Here is a 14,726-nt window from a genome sequence, read left to right as displayed (position 1 = left end):
CAATTTCTCATTTACAATTGTGACCTGGCCAAGATAAAGCAAAGCAGTTCGACACATACAACAACACAGAGTTACACATGGAGTAAAACAAACATACAGTCAATAATACAGTAGAAAAATAAGTCTATATACAATGTGAGAAAATGAGGTGAGATAAGGGAGGTAAAGGCAAAAAAGGCCATGGTGGCAAAGTAAATACAATATAGCAAGTAAAACACTGGAATGGTAGATTTGTAGTAGAAGAAAGTGCAAAGTAGAAATACAAATAATGGGGTGCAAAGGAGTTGTTTGGGCTAAATTATAGATGGGCTATGTACAGGTGCAGTGATCTGTGAGCTGCTCTGACAGCTAGTGCTTAAAGCTAGTGAGGGAGATAAGTGTTTCCAGTTTCAGAGATTTTTGAAGTTCGTTCCAGTCATTGGCAGCAGAGAACTGGAAGGAGAGACGGCCAAAGGAGGAATTGGCTTTGGGGGTGACCAGAGAGATATACCTGCTGGAGCGCGTGCTACAGGTGGGTGCTGCTATGGTGACCAGTGAGCGGAGACAAGGGGGGACTTTACCTAGCAGGGTCTTGTAGATGACCTGGAGCCAATGGGTTTGGCGACGAGTATGAAGAGAGGGCCAGCCAACGAGAGCGTACAGGTCGCAGTGGTGGGTAGTATATGGGGCTTTGGTGACAAAACGGATGGCACTGTGATAGACTGCATCCAGTTTATTGAGTAGGGTATTGGAGGCTATTTTGAAAATGACATCGCCGAAGTCGAGGATCGGTAGGATGGTCAGTTTTACGAGGGTATGTTTGGCAGCATGAGTGAAGGATGCTTTGTTGCGAAATAGGAAGCCAATTCTAGATTTAACTTTGGATTGGAGATGTTTGATGTGAGTCTGGAAGGAGAGCTTACAGTCTAACCAGACACCTAGGTATTTGTAGTTGTCCACATATTCTAAGTCAGAACCGTCCAGAGTAGTGATGCTGGACGGGCGGGCAGGTGCAGGCAGCGATCGGTTGAAGAGCATGCATTTAGTTTTACTTGTATTTAAGAGCAGTTGGAGGCCACGGAAGGAGAGTTGTATGGCCTTGAAGCTCATCTGGAGGGTTGTTAACACAGTGTCCAAAGAAGGGCCAGAAGTATACAGAATGGTGTCGTCTGCATCGAGGTGGATCAGAGACTCACCAGCAGCAAGAGCTAGTGATGCACCGAGTGATGCACAAATATGACATTTTTGGCCGATACCGATATCCGACATTTTCTTAGCGAAAATAAAATGATACCGATAACCGATATTTTAAATTTTTGCGCCCTTTTAAGCATTCTAGTAAAGTTAAATAGTTAACACACACACATGGATTCAAAGGTCTAAGGCACTGCATCTCAGTACAAAATTATTAACTTCATAGATCATTAGGTACAGACAGACAGACATAAAAATAGATGACCAAACGTATGTGGACACCTGCTCATCGAACATTTCATTCCAAAATCATGGGCATTAATATGGAGTTTTTCCCACCTTTGATGCTATAACAGCTTCCACAATTCTGGGAAGGCTTTCCACTGGATGTAGGAACATTGCTGCAGGGACTTGCTTACATTCAGCCACAAGAGCATTAGAGAGGTTTGGCACTGATGTTGGACAATTAGGTCTGGCTCGCAGTCAGTGTTCCAATTCATCCCAAAGGTGTTCGATGGGGTTGAGGTCAAGGCTCTGTGCAGGCCAGTCAAGTTCTTACACACCGATCTCGACAAACCATTTCTGCATGGATCTCGCTTTGTGCATGGGTTCATTGTCATGCTGAAACAGGAAAGGGCCTTCCCCAAACTGTTGCCAACTGTTTCCACAATGTTGGAAGCACAGAATTGTTCAGAATGTTCAGAATGGCGCTGGAGGGGATGGCTGCCGTTTTACGTGCTCCTAACCAACTGTGCTTTTTTGTTTGTTTTTTCACGTTGTTTGTAACTTATTTTTGTACTTATTTTGTACATAATGTTGCTGCTACCATCTCTTATGATCAAAGATAACTTCTGGATATCAGGACAGCGATTACTCACCTCGAACTGGAAGAAGATTTTTTCTTTAATGAGTCCGACGCAAAGGATATACTGCTTTCTCGAGACCAGTCCCAAATCCCCGTCAAGTGCGCGAAGAAAAGACTGAGAAAAAGGGGGCAGAGGTTGGGCTGCTTTTTGAGAATTCGTAGACGAGTGAGTAAACCCCCACTGCCATCCGTTCTATTGGCCAAAGTGCAATCATTGGAAAATAAAATGGATGATCTACGATCAAGATTATCCTACCAACGGGACATATCTTATGTTTCACCGAGTCGTGGATAAATGACGACACGGATAATATGGAGCTGGATGTAACGACTGTCTTGAAGAGGGAACCAAGGTGCAGCAGAGGATGTGTTCATCATTAGAGTTTTAATTCAAATAAACAAGAGAACACTACAAAATGAACAAAAACGACAGCAAACAGTCCTGTGAGGAAAATACTCAAACAGAAACAATTACCCACAAAACCCAAAGGAAAAACATGCTCCTTATGTGTGACTCCCAATCAGCAGCAACGAGCTTCAGCTGTGCCTGATTGGGAGCCACACACATGGCCCAAAACAAAGAAATACCAAAACATAGAAAAAGGAACATAGAACGCCCACCCAATGTAACACCCTGGCCTAACCAAAATAAAGAACAAAAAACCCCTCTCTATGGCCAGGGCGTTACAGTACCCCCCCCCCCCCAAAGGTGCGGACTCCGGACGCAAAACCTGACTCTGAAGGGGAGGGTCCGGGTGGGCCTTCTTACGGCGACGGCTCAGGTGCGGGACGTGGCCTCTGCTCCACCCGTCGCCCTCTTAGGTGGTGCACCTGGCCGCGCCGAAGGTCTGGTGGGCGACGCTGACTGCGCCCGGCTGGCGGGCGGCGATGGCTGCGCCCGGCTGGCGGGCAACCCTGGCGGCTCCGACGGCACTGACCCAGGATTCACCAGGCTGGGGAGACATGATGGATGCCTGGCCCTGGGCACAGGCACAGGACTCACCGGGCTGGGGAGACATGACAGAGGCCTGGCCCTAGGCGTAGGCACAGGACTCACCGGGCTGGCGGGCGTCCCTGGCCACTCCGGCAGTTCAGGGCAGTCTGGCCACTCCGGCAGTTCAGGGCAGTCTGGCCACTCCGGCAGTTCAGGGCAGTCTGGCCACTCCGGCAGTTCAGGGCAGTCTGGCCACTCCGGCAGTTCAGGGCAGTCTGGCCACTCCGGCAGTTCAGCGCAGTCTGGCCACTCCGGCAGTTCAGCGCAGTCTGGCCACTCCGGCAGTTCAGCGCAGTCTGACCTCTCTGGCGACTGTTGACTGGCGGGCAGCTCTGACGACTGTTGACTGGCGGGCAGCTCTGACGACTGTTGACTGGCGGGCAGCTCTGACGACTGTTGACTGGCGGGCAGCTCTGACGACTGTTGACTGGCGGGCAGCTCTGATGACGACTGTTGACTGGCGGGCAGCTCTGATGACGACTGTTGACTGGCGGGCAGCTCTGATGACGACTGTTGACTGGCGGGCAGCTCTGATGACGACTGTTGACTGGCGGGCAGCTCTGATGACGACTGTTGACTGGCGGGCAGCTCTGACGACTGTTGACTGGCGGGCAGCTCTGACGACTGTTGACTGGCGGGCAGCTCTGACGACTGTTGACTGGCGGGCAGCTCTGACGACTGTTGACTGGCGGGCAGCTCTGATGACGACTGTTGACTGGCGGGCAGCTCTGATGACGACTGTTGACTGGCGGGCAGCTCTGATGACGACTGTTGACTGGCGGGCAGCTCTGATGACGACTGTTGACTGGCGGGCAGCTCTGATGACGACTGTTGACTGGCGGGCAGCTCTGATGACGACTGTTGACTGGCGAGGCTGGGTTGACACACTAGACTCCTGGTGCGTGGTGCTGGTACTGGGCGTACCAGATTGCGAACACGCACCTCCATGCTAGTGCGGGGAGCTGGCCTGGGGCTCCATTCTTGCCCCGCAAAACTCCCCTTGTGCCCCCCCCTAAAAAATTCTTGGGGGTGCCTCCCGGTCTCCCTTACCTCGCCAGCCTTCTTCCGCTGCTTGGTCCTTTGTTGGTGGGTAATTCTGTAACGACTGTCTTGAAGAGGGAACCAAGGTGCAGCAGAGGATGTGTTCATCATTAGAGTTTTAATTCAAATAAACAAGAGAACACTACAAAATGAACAAAAACGACAGCAAACAGTCCTGTGAGGAAAATACTCAAACAGAAACAATTACCCACAAAACCCAAAGGAAAAACATGCTCCTTATGTGTGACTCCCAATCAGCAGCAACGAGCTTCAGCTGTGCCTGATTGGGAGCCACACACATGGCCCAAAACAAAGAAATACCAAAACATAGAAAAAGGAACATAGAACGCCCACCCAATGTAACACCCTGGCCTAACCAAAATAAAGAACAAAAAACCCCTCTCTATGGCCAGGGCGTTACACTGGAAGGATTTTCCATGCATCGGCAGGACAGAGAAGCTATGTCTAGTAAGACAAGGGTCGGGGGTGTGTGTCTATTTGTCAATAACAGCTGGTGCGCAATGTCTAATATTAAAGAAGTCTTGAGGTATTGCTCGCCTGGGGTAGAGTACCTTATGATAAGCTGTAGACCACACTATCTACCAAGAGAGTCCTCATCTATATTATTCGTAGCCGTCTATTTACCACTTCAAACCAATTCTGGCACTAAGACCGCACTCAACCAGCAGTATAAGGCCATAAGCAAACAAGAAAATTCTCATCCAGAAGTGGCCGGGGACTTTAATGCAGGTAAACTTAAATCTGTTTTACCTAATTTCAACCAGCATGTCACATGTGCAACCAGAAGGAAAAAAACTCTAGACCATCTTTACTCCACACACAGAGATGCATACAAAGCTCTCGCCCGCCCTCCATTTGGCAAATCTGACCATAATTCTATCCTCCTGATTCCTGCTTACAATCAAAAGCAGCAAGTACCAGTGACTCATCTCAATACGGAAGTGGTCAGATGATTCGGATGCTATGCTACAGGACTGTTTTGCTAGCACAGACTGGAATTTGTTCTGGGATTCATCCAATGGCATTAAAGAGTATACCACCTCACTCATCGGCTTCATCAGTGTCGAGAGTTTCGAGTTCCTTGGAGTCCACATCACCAACAAACTATCATGGTCCAAACACACCAAAGCAGTCGTGAAGAGGGCACAACAACAACTTTTCCCCTTCAGGAGACTGAAAAGATTTGCCATGAGTCCCCAGATCCTTAAAAAGTTATACAGCTGCACCTTAGAGCATCCTGACCGGTTGCATCACTGTCTGTTATGGCAACTGCTCGGCATCTGACCGCAAGGCGCTACAGAGGGTAGTGCGTACAGCCCAGTACATCACTGGGGCCAAGCTTTCTGCCATCCAGGACCTATGTACTAGGCGGTGTCAGAGCAAAAAATTGTCAGACTTCAGTCACCCAAGTCACAGACTGTTCTCTCTGCTACCGCACGGCAAGCGGTACCGGAGCACCAAGTCTAGGACCAAAAGGCTCCTTAACAGCTTCTACCACTCCCCCCATTTGTTTTTTACACTGCTCCTACTCACTGTTTATTATCTATGCATAGTCAATTACCTCGTACCTCGACTAACCTGTACCCCGGCACATTGACTCGGTACCAGTACCCCCCTGTATATAGCCTCGTTATTGATATTTTATTGTGTTACATTTTATAATTTTTTACTTTAGGTTATTTGGTAAATATTTTCTTAACTCTTTCTTGAACTGCACTGTTGGTTAAGGGCTTGTAAGTAAGCATTCCAGGGTAAGGTTGTATTCGGCACATGAGACAAATAAAGTTTAATTTGATTTGAATAATCTAGAATGTCATTGTGTGCTGTAGCGTTAAGATTTCCTTTAACTGGAACTAACGGGCCTAGCTCGAACCATGAAAAACAGCCCCAGACCATTATTCGTCCTCCACCAAACTTCAAAGTTGGCACTGTGCATTAGAGCAGATAGTGTTCTCCTGGCATCCGCCAAGCCCAGATTTGTCCGTCGGACTGCCAGATTGTGAATCGTGATTCATCACTCCAGAGAACACATTTCCACTGCTCCGGAGTCCAATAGCGGTGAGCTTTACACCACTCCAGCCAAAGCTTGGCAGTGCACATGGTGATCTTAGGCTTGTGTGCGGCTACTCGGCCATGGAAACCCATTTCATGAAGCTCCCGACTAATAATTATTGTACTGATGTTGCTTCCAGAGGCAGTTTGGAACTCGGTAGTGAGTGTTGCAACCGAGGACAGATGATTTTTACGCGCTACGCACTTCAGCACACGATGGTCCCGTTCAGTGAGCTTGTGTGGATTACCACTTCGCGGCTGAGCTGTTGTTGCTCCTAGATGTTTCCACGTCACAATAACAGCACTTACAGTTGACATGGGCAGCTCTAGCAGAGCAGAAATTTGACTAACTGACTTGTTGGAAAGGTGGCATCCTATGATGGTGCCACGTTAAATCACTAAGCTCTTCAGTAAGGCCAATCTACTGCCAATGTTTGTCTATGGAGATTGCATGGCGGTGTGCTCAATTTTTTATACATGTCAGCAATGGGTGTGGCTGAAATAGCTGAATCCACTCATTTGAAGGGGTGTCCATATACAGTGCCCTTGGAAAATATTCAGAACCTTTGACTTTTTCCACATTTTGTTACGTTACAGCCTTATTCAAACATGGATTCCATTTTTTTAAATCCTCAGCCATCTAGATTTGTGAAGATATCAAAATACTTAAACTTACATGCAAAATACCTGCTGTTAACTTTAAAATGATTGGAATGAATTATCCAAAGAGAGTGTAAAGAAGATACCCCATGATGACAAAACAAAAAGAAGTTTATAAATCTTTGCAAATGCATTAAAAATACAAAACAGAAATACCTTGAGATGTTTCTACAACTTGATTGGAGTCCACCTGTGGTAAATTCAATTGATTGGACATGATTTGGAAAGGCACACACCTGTCTATATAAGGTCCCACAGTTGGCAGTGCATGTCAGAGCAAAAACCAAGCCATGAAGTTGAAGGAACTGTCTGTAGAGCTCCAAGACAGGATTGTGTCGAGGCACAGATTTAGGGAAGGGTACCAAACAATTTCTGCAGCATTGAAGGTCCCCAAGAACACAGTGGCCTCCATCATTTTTAAATGGAAGAAGTTTGGAACCACCAAGACTCTTCCTAGAGCTGGCCAAACTGAGCAATCGGGGAAAGAAGGGCCTTGGTTAGGGAGGTGACCAAGAACCCGATGGTCACTCTGACAGAGCTTTAGAGTTTCCCTGTGGAAATGGAAGAACCTTCCAGAACGACAACAATTTCTGCAGCACTCCACCAATCAGGTTTTTATGGTAGAGTGGCCAGACGGAAGCCACTAATGGGTAAAAGGCACATCACAGACTGCTTGGAGTTTGCCAAAAGGCACCTAAAGACTCAGACCATGAGAAACAAGATTCTCAGGTCTGACGAAACCAAGATCGAACTGTTTGGCCTAAATGCGTCACGTCTGGATGAAACCTGGCACCATCCCTACGGTGAAACATGGTGGTGGCAGCATCATGCTGTGGGGATGTTTTGCTGGGATTGGGAGACTAGTCAGGATCAAGGCAAAGATGAACAGAGAAAAGTACAGAGCGATCCTTGATGAAAACCTGCTCCAGAACGCTCAGACTGGGGCGAAGGTTCACCTTCCAACAGGACCATGACCCTAAGCACACAGCCAAGACAACGCAGGAGTGGCTTTGGGACAAGTCTCTGAATGTACTTGAGTGGCCCAGTCAGAGCCCGGACTTGACCCTGATCGAACATCTCTGGAGAGACCTGAAAATAGCTGTGCAGCAACGCTCCCCATCCAACCTGACAGAGCTTGAGAGGATCTGCAGAGAAGAATGGGAGGAACTCCCCAAATACATGTGTGCCAAGCTTGTAGCGTCATAGCCAAGAAGACTCGATGCTGTAATTGCTGCCAGAGGTGCTTCAACAAAGCACTGAGTAAAGGGTCTGAATACTTATGTAAATGTATTATTTAAGTTTTTATTTTTAACAAATTAGCAAGCATTTCTAAAAACCTGTTTTTGCTTTGTCATTATTGGGTATTTTGTGTAGATTGATGAGGAAAAATAACTATTTAATCCAGTTTATATTAAGGTTGTAACGTAACAAAATGTGGAAAAAGTCAAGGGGTCTGAATACTTTCCGAAAGAGCTGTACTTTTGTTTGTATAGTGTAGTTAGTGCAGCAATAAAAATGGTTGAGTGTGTTGAAAGGGTTGGGGAGAATGGAAAGGGAGGGGGTGTCTTAAACAAGCTGAGGTCTGTGTTGGTCTGTGGTCAGAAAACCAGCTTGACAGCCAGCGAGAGGGTTTGAATGGGGAGCCTTTTAATTAAACAGGGTGGATTAGAAAATGGCCATCCTCACTGGGTCTATTGTTGCACTCAAGTGGGAGTCAAGATGGTCCCTCAGTCTAGGACAAAAAGCGAGTCATTTTCACATGTCCTCCACAATGTCTGTGTGGAGTGCTGTGGGCAATGCTGGCCTTGCTCAAGAGAAAAACAACACTTTCTACACAATGGTGGGGACGCCTTTTGGAGACCGAAATCAGGGTTTCCAACACCTTATTAGGCAGACAGGGAAGAATGTAAATTATGTTTTGATTTTAAAGTATTGTTAAACATATGTTTTGGGGACAGTTCAAATCAACTTTTATTTGTCACATGTTTCGTAAACAACAGGTGTAAACCAACAGTGAAATGCTTATTTACGGGCTCTTCCCAGCAATTCAGAGAGAAAAGAAAGAAAAATAGTTTAAAAAAAAAAGATATACTAATAATAACACGAGGAATAAAAAATAAAAAAATAACACAAGGAATAAATTCTCGATGAGTAACAATAACCTGGCTATATACACAGACTACCAGTACCGAGTCGATGTGCAGGGGCACAAGGTAATTGAGGTAGATATGTACATATAGGTAGGGATAAAGTGACTAGGCAACGGGATAGTTAACAGCTGCATATGTGATGGGTCAAATGAGATTAGTCCAAAAAGGGTCAATGCAGATATTCCGGGTAGCTATTGGTTAACTATTTAACTAACTATTTAGCAGTCTTATAGCTCGAACTGGAAGCAAATCAAATTTAATTTGTCACATACACATGTTTAGCAGATGTTATTGCGGGTGTAGCGAAATGCTTGTGGGGTAGGAGCTTGGCCCCTGTGATGTTCCACCACACACTTAGAAAAAAAGGTGCTATCTAGAACCTGAAAGGGTTCTTTGGCTGTCCCCAAAGGAGAACCCTTAGAATGACCCTTTTTGGGTCCAGGTAGAACCCTTTTGGGTTCCATGTAGAACCTTTCCACCGATGGTTCTACATGGAACCCAAAAGGGTTCTACCTGGAACCAAAAAATGGTTCTACCTGGAACCAAAAAGAGTTATCCTATGGGGACAGCCGAAGAACCTGTTTGGAACCCTTTTTTCTAAGAGTGCACCTACAACATACCAGTGTGTTGAGGTACAATGTTACTCTGCAATTTGACACTTGGTTTAATAAAAGGCAGGATTAGACTGATAAAGAGGTTTAAGCAAGCTCAATGGTCCAAAATACACTAATTAAGTACTACAGTGATACTGCCTAATTGATTATTAACTTCATAGATCAGTAGGTACAGACAGACAGACAGACAGACAGACAGGCAGGAAAACACAGGAAGACATTAACATATAGTTGGTGCAACAATAAAAATGGTTCCAAATGTATGTGTGCAGACATTAGCTCCTATGCGTGTCATGGTGCAAGCTATCAATTGAGAAAATCCAGAGATAAAACTGCGGCATTGATTTTTATCTTTTAATGTATGCAAATTGTCAGCCATCCAAAACATAACGGACGGTTTATGGCACAACGACAAAACGTGCTGCCTGGTATATGAATATAGGCAATAGCCTAGGATACCTCAAATCAATATAGGAATCGCATTATATATGAATCACTAGTTAGGTCTATAACAACACATGGTTGAAAATAGCATGATCATGGATGATGATTGATTCACATACACTCAAAGAGAGAGAGCAACAATTAAAGCTTAGGCTATGCATATCACAATATTAATTTTTTTTTTAAATCCATGAAGAAATGTAAAGCATAACATCCGTGTAAGAGAATAATAAAGTCAAAAACTCACCTAGGATATATCTATTAGGCTAATGTATACATGCAAATAACAAATAGAAAATCAGCAAAAGTCGATTGATGACAGATATCACAAGGAATAGGTGTGATTGTAAAACTGTTCATATAAAACTACTACTGTACTCGAATTGCGCACAGTAGCTCCCTCAGTCATTTACTGTCAAATCGACTGCATCGCGTCTATAAAAAACACTGACAATGCACGTTTCATGGAATGAATAGTATACAGAGTTTTCTCACCTTAATTTGATAAATGGGAAAATTCCTAATAAAATCCAATATCTTCTCTGCCGTCGTTCCCCCGAGTGGAAATACCTTCAATGTTTCTCACAGCAACTCAGTCCATTTCACATTCTTCTTTCTGCTCACGTTTCTCACCGAGCGATCCCGAAGAAATTGTTTAGTAGCGCGGGTGCAGCTTTGGTGGGGAGTGAAAACGCACGATTTCCCCGACCTCGGGGGGCTTTTGACTTGGGCAAAGCTGACGATTTAGCGAGAAACGCCGGTTCAAAAGGTTGCCTCGGATATTGTGGTCTTGCGTCTCGCCTTGGCTAGATAGATGACAGACAACATTAACAATTGATAACCTGTCTATTGCCAACCCTGGTATTTCATCATAAGGAACTGGGGGCTGTCAATGATGCGTCTACTGCACAAATACGTGAAAGCAGAAACGTGCAGGGGAGGGGTGTGTGTAGCCTTTTGTTTAGTGCATGTGTGTATGTTGCAGCATGTGAGTGGGTGTGAGAGAAAGACGGTTTCTTCCCCCAGCATAATTTAAAAGGACACATAGTGTCTGTCTGCCTTCATGCATGCCCTCTCTCACTCTCCCTTCTCTCTTTCTCAGTGCTTGACTTGGGCAGGAGCTCACCTGAGCAGAGTACTGGCACCTCAAAAGTGCTACTGTTTGAGTTCCTGTTCCTCTTATAGAATGCTAGTTAAAAAGTACAGTGGAGCTCCTGCACCTAAATATACACATATACACAGTAGCTAAATGAGTACTGGCACCAAGCCAAGCACCTCTCTCTCTCTCCAATTCATATTGTAAGGGGCTTTATGTGGATACTCTGTTGTAGCTTTTTTTGGGGGTGGCAGGTAGCCTAGTGGTTAGAGCGTGGTTAGAGCGTTGGGCCAGTAATCGTTCTACCCCTGAACAAGGCAGTTAACCCACTGTAGGCCCAGTAGGCCGTCATTGTAAATAAGAATTTGTTCTTAACTGACTTGCCTAGTTAAATAAAAAAAAAGCTTTACACTTAAAGGACTTTGTTTGGGACCACAAACACACATCTGTGCAGCACATCCATTTTTAAAGCTTCTCTCACTAATCAGGTAATTGCCACTGAAGCTTCCACATGGTGATGTCTAGATGGGATACAGCTTTTGTCAAATTCGGCATCAACCCTAACCCTAACACTTTTCCTAACCTTAACCTAGTTCTCCTAACCTGCTACGTTAATTCTCCTTGCTGCGTAAGTTCTAAACTTGCTACGAAAAGTCAATTTTGACTAAAGCTGTATCCCTTCTAGACAAAACCATTCTGCATGGAACCCAAAAGGGTTGTCTTATGGGGAAAGCCAAAGAAGCCTTTTGAGACCATTTTTTCTAAGAGTGTACCAGCATTCCATCCTTTACTATACACTGCCTGTGCCTGCAACACATTCCCCACAGTCATGGTTTAGCTCCATGCTCCTTATTATACAGATATTATAAATGGGAGTTTTGTTTTACTACTATCTCTGTATAGTCAATCAGCAAAGAATGAACAGTAGGCTATACCTTTTGAGAACACCTACCGATCTCTCCTGTAACTTCTGTGCAAATTTGTCCCTGGCAAGATCAGCGTCACAACAGGAGCGAGCAGATGGAGTCTCACGCTCATAAATGACTAAGAAATGTATCAGAAACTCAGCATAACACAGCACTCTATCATTCACATAACACTGGCCCTCCTACATGAGTTTAGACACAGGAGCAATGGCGGCACATTGTACCTCTGCCTGTGTGAGCAGGACCCAGAAATGTTTCCAAATGTCATGTCTGGTGGTGTCATCCACTGCATCACTCTGCCTGCCTGCCAGCGTGAAAAGCCTCATATCTGCGCTGACACCCACGCTCAATGCAGACACAGGGAAATGCGTCACAGAGCAGTGGGGAATGGAGATGGTGTTTAAGTGTCATCATTCCGAGCCAGAGGACCTCGGTTCACTTAATGAAGAGGCTTTGCAATTTACAAAGGGGATGCAGTACAGTCTCTCTCTCTCTCTCTCTCTCTCTCTCTCTCTCTCTCTCTCCCTCTCTCTCTCTCTCTCTCTCTCTTTCTCTCAATGATTGATGTCGTGGTCAGGCCACGTTCGATGTCCTTCCGTCTTTAGTTGGTAGCAGTGGACCCCCAAGTGAACCTGCTCGCAGTCACACACACACACACACACACATACACACACACACACACACACACACACACACACACACACACACACACACACACACACACACACACACACACACACACACACACACACACACACACACACACACACACACACAGCATCAGGGCCTGCTGGGTCATTAGTGCAGCAAGCAGCCAGGTCAGGCTAGCCTCCTTACTCGCCACATAAGACACATTGATCTGGACAAATTGTGTATTTACTACACTGAACAAAAATATAAACACAACATGCAACAATTTCTACAGTTCATATAAGGAAATCAGTCATTAGACCCTAATCTTTGGATTTCACATGACTGGGAATACAGATATGCATCTGTTGGTCACAGATACCTTAAAAAAAAGGTAGGGGCGTGGATCAGAAAAACAGTCAATATTTGGTGTGACCACCATTTGCCTCATGCAGCAGGACAGATCTCCTTCGCATAGAGCTGATCAGGCTGTTGATTGTGGCCTGTGGAATGTTGTCCCACTCCTCTTCAATGGCGGTGAGAAATTGCTGGCTATTGGCGGGAACTGGAACACTCTGTCGTACACATCAATCCAGAGCATCCCAAACATGCTCAATGGGTGTTTGTTGAATATGCAGGCCATTGAAGAACTGGGACATTTTGAGCTTCCAGGAATTGTGTACAAATAATTTTTTTTTATTTTATTTTATTTCACCTTTATTTAACCAGGTAGGCCAGTTGAGAATAAGTTCTCATTTACAACTGCGACCTGGCCAAGATAAAGCAAAGCAGTGCGACAAAAACAACAACACAGAGTTACACATAAACAAACATACAGTCAATAACACAAAAGAAAAATAGAAACATCTATGTACAGTGAGTGCAAACGTAGAAGAGTAGGTAGGTAGGCAATAAATAGGCCATAAAGATTAAAATAATTACAATTTAGCATTAATACTGGAGTGATAGATGTGCAGATGATGATGTGCAAGTAGAGATACTGGGGTGCAAAAGAGCAAGAGGGTAAGTAATAATATGGGGATGAGGTAGTTGGGTGTGCTATTTACAGATTGGCTGTGTACAGGTACAGTGATCGGTAAGCTGCTCTGACAGCTAATCCTTAAAGTTAGAGAGACCCCTATAAGACCCCAGCTTCAGAGATTTTTTCAATTCGTTCCAGTCATTGGCAGCAGAGAACTGGAAGGAAAAGCGGCCAAAAGAAGTGTTGGCTTTGGGGATGACCAGTGCAATATACAGTACCTGCTGGAGCGCGTGCTACGGGTGGGTATTGCTATGGTGACCAGTGAGCTGAGAGAAGGTGGGGCTTTACCTAGCAGAGACTTATAGATTACCTGGAGCCAGTGAGTTTGGCGACAGATATGTAGTGAGTGCCAGCCGTCCTTGAGACATGGGGCCGTGCATTATCATGCTGAAACATGAGGTGATCGTGGCGAATGAATGGCATAACAATGGACCTCAGGATCTCGTCCCAGTATCTCTGTGTATTCAAATTTCCATCGATAAAATGCAATTGTGTTCGTTGTCCGTAGCTTATGCCTGCCCATAACCTAACCCCAACACCACCATGGGGCGCTCTGTTCACAAATTTGACATCAGCAAACTGCTTGCCCACACGACCCCATACTGCTCTCATAAAATCCTGGGTTTTCTGCACGTTAACACTAGAAGCTTATTACCTAAAATGGATCAATTGAAAGTGTGGCTTCACAGCTCCAATCCAGACGTGTTGGTCATTACTGAGACGTGGCTAAGGAAGAGTGTTTTGAATACGGATGTTAACCTTTCTGGTTATAACCTTTTTCGGCAAGACAGATCTTCCAAAGGTGGTGTAGTGGCAATCTTTACCAAGGATCACCTTCAGTGCTCGGTGTCTCCACCAAGTCTGTCCCCAAACAATTTGATTTGCTGGTTTTAAGCATTAAACTTTCAAATAGCTGTATGTTGACTGTTGCTGGGTGCTATTGTCCTCCATCAGCACCGGCCTGTACCCTACCTGCCTTAAGCTCTCTCCTGGCCCCTTACACTAAGTCTGAATTTGT

General features: G+C 45.3%; 1 protein-coding gene across 1 annotated transcript in view; it reads right to left on the bottom strand.

Moving 5' to 3' along the window:
* The window catches only part of LOC106573923 (phospholipid phosphatase-related protein type 3), a 28,686-nt gene extending 17,613 nt beyond the window's left edge, over positions 1 to 11,073 (bottom strand). Inside the window, exon 1 of the mRNA XM_014149385.3 lies at positions 10,510 to 11,073. The gene's annotated coding sequence lies outside the window, so the exon portion shown is untranslated. The remainder of the gene's footprint in view (positions 1 to 10,509) is intronic.
* Between the last annotated feature and the right edge of the window lie 3,653 nt (positions 11,074 to 14,726).

Source organism: Salmo salar, chromosome 16 (assembly GCF_965601325.2).
Source record: "Salmo salar chromosome 16, fSalSal1, whole genome shotgun sequence".
NCBI classification, from domain to species: Eukaryota; Metazoa; Chordata; class Actinopteri; order Salmoniformes; family Salmonidae; genus Salmo; species Salmo salar.
This window is presented reverse-complemented; position numbering and strand designations above follow the sequence as displayed.